This window comes from Etheostoma cragini, chromosome 1 (assembly GCF_013103735.1).
Source record: "Etheostoma cragini isolate CJK2018 chromosome 1, CSU_Ecrag_1.0, whole genome shotgun sequence".
Taxonomy (NCBI): Eukaryota; Metazoa; Chordata; class Actinopteri; order Perciformes; family Percidae; genus Etheostoma; species Etheostoma cragini.
In genome coordinates, this window is record NC_048407.1 from 33,882,426 (window position 1) to 33,885,067 (window position 2,642).

Consider the following 2,642-nt stretch of genomic DNA (forward strand, 5'->3'; position numbering starts at 1 on the left):
GTATACTGGATTCACAGTTTTTGGTCCCCACAAATGTAGCTAAACCTGGACCACACACACACACACACACACACACACCCTCACCCCTGTGTGGAACCCCCCTTGGAGCCCAGTGAGCGGTGCACTCAGGCTTGTAAAGCAAACAGCTTCTGTTCCCGTCCCCGGTGAGCGTCTCCCTGCTGCAGACGAGGCGGAGCGCCCATTTAAATATTCATCACCTGTAACAATCGTCCCATCCGTCCCTCCACCTGCCGACTAGGTGCAGAGACACTCACAGAGACACTGGGAGGGGGGACAGTGGAGACGCTAATGCGTATTTATCTCCAGCTTCTCACCCCTCGCACAGGGAAAAGGACATTTACAACGAGAGGGGACATGCAGAGGGCTCGCGAGGGATTTACAGCGTTCTCCTGTCTGATTTTAACACGGTTAGAGGATATTTGGCTTCTAAAGGACTAAAAACATTCAGTTTTAGCAGAACTTATGAGTTTTAACCTTGCACAACACACGTCGTCGCACTATTTATGGATATTGTGCATTGATGTTTTTACCTTGCTTTTATTATCTTACCTGTAGCTCTTTGAGATTTGTTTAAATGAAAAGTGCATTCCAAAATAAAATGTATTATTATTATTATTATTATTATTATTATTATTATTATTATTATTGTTATTAAAGATACGCTTTTACGAATTAACGCTTGTGTTGTCCTCGGGTCAAATGGACCCGGCTCCTTGCGGACGCCATCCCGATATGATGTCATCACGATACGGTACCGTTGGCATTTTTAACATATTGCAATAGTCAGCGATATATCGCAATTTATAACTTTTTCTCCAACTTCAGATTTTTACCAATTTCAAATGACGTCCCCAAAAGGAAACTTATCGACATCTGTTTCCTCTAAAAAGAAAAATCTCTCTCTTTGTACATATCTCTTCAATGTTATCGCTGCAGAACGGGACAACCTGACAACACATATATCAAATATAATATATAATAATAGATCCATACTTGGAGCCTGTGTATTGATACAGTATTGCCACTGAAAATATCGCGATACTACGCTGTGTCGATTACCACCACCACCCCCCCACCCTTCTTCTTGTTTCTGGAGCTTCAGAGAGCTGGAAGGCTGACAGGTGTGATCCAGAATCAAGACGTTTACAGTAACACTCATACAGGAAGTCTAAGAGTCGAGAGTTACCCCCCCCCCCCCCCCCCCCCCCCCCCCCCCCCCCCGCACACACACACACACACACACACACACACACACACACACACACACTGTTGTCCTCTGGTCAAATTTGACCTGTTTCTAAAAACTCTCTTTATCAGAACTATGACAAAAAAACGTTGAAAAACTGACAAATGTTGAAAAAGTCCTCAGAGAGGAGCTCGGAGTAGAGCCGCTGCGTCTTCACCTCGAAAGGAGCCAGTTGAGGTGCTTCAGGCATCTGGTGAGGATGCCTCCTGGGGGGGTCCCTAGGGAGGTGGTCCAGGCATGTCCAGCTGGGAGGAGGCCTCGGGGAAGACCCAGGACTAGGTGGAGGGACGTCCAGCTGGGAGGAGGCCTCGGGGAAGACCCAGGACTAGGTGGAGGGACGTCCAGCGGGGAAGAGGCCTCGGGGAAGACCAGGACTAGGTGGAGGAACGTCCAGCTGGGAGGACGCCTCGGGGAAGACCAGGACAAGGTGGAGGGACGTCCTGCTGGGAGGAGGCCTCGGGGAAGACCCAGGACTAGGTGGAGGGACGTCCTGCTGGGAGGAGGCCTCGGGGAAGACCCAGGACATGGTGGAGGGACGTCCTGCTGGAAGGAGGCCTCGGGGAAGACCCAGGACATGGTGGAGGGACGTCCAGCTGGGAGGAGGCCTCGGGGAAGACCCAGGACTAGGTGGCGAGATTATATCTCCAACCTGGCCTGGGAACGCCTCGGGATCCCCCAGTCGGAGCTGGTTGATGTGGCTCGGGAAAGGGAAGTTTGGGGTCCCCTACTGGAGCTGCTGCCCCCTAGACCCGATACCGGATAACTGGATGGACTGCTACTCACGGGGTCTAGTTACTGAGTATTGTGTGTGTCACCATCTTCGTCATTGCCATAGTCACCATCATGGACAGTGAAAGCAGCAGTTCCGTAACCATCTCCGTTCGAAGGACCCTGTAAGGTTGTCTTGTACGTAGCCCTGTCTTCTGCAGAGGAAAAGTTTCCTCACTCCTCAATCTGTGTGACTTGAAATGTTTTGGTGTATTTGAGAAAAAACAAAACACTTCGTGGAGGGTGTGTTCCTCCCGGGAGCTCCGGGGACAGGAGGCTGGGTTTGGGATCAGTCTGTCTCTGAAAGCCAACGGAGTAACTCTCATGGCAGGTGTGTTGAGTACAGCGGGGTCCCGAGGGGCTGACGGAGGAAGAGGAGCGCGGCTGGTGAATCGACGGTGGTCCCGAGGGTCTTGGACCTTAAGAGCGACGTTATTCACCCAGACACCGGTGTAGAGGGAGAAACCGACGCCGGCTCTGCTGAGAACAACTTCCTGGCTGAGAGGATCGTCTGTTTCACTTTACATAACAAAGACGCCGCTGCACGAATCTCCGCCGTACACACACACACACACACACACACACACACACACACACACACACACAC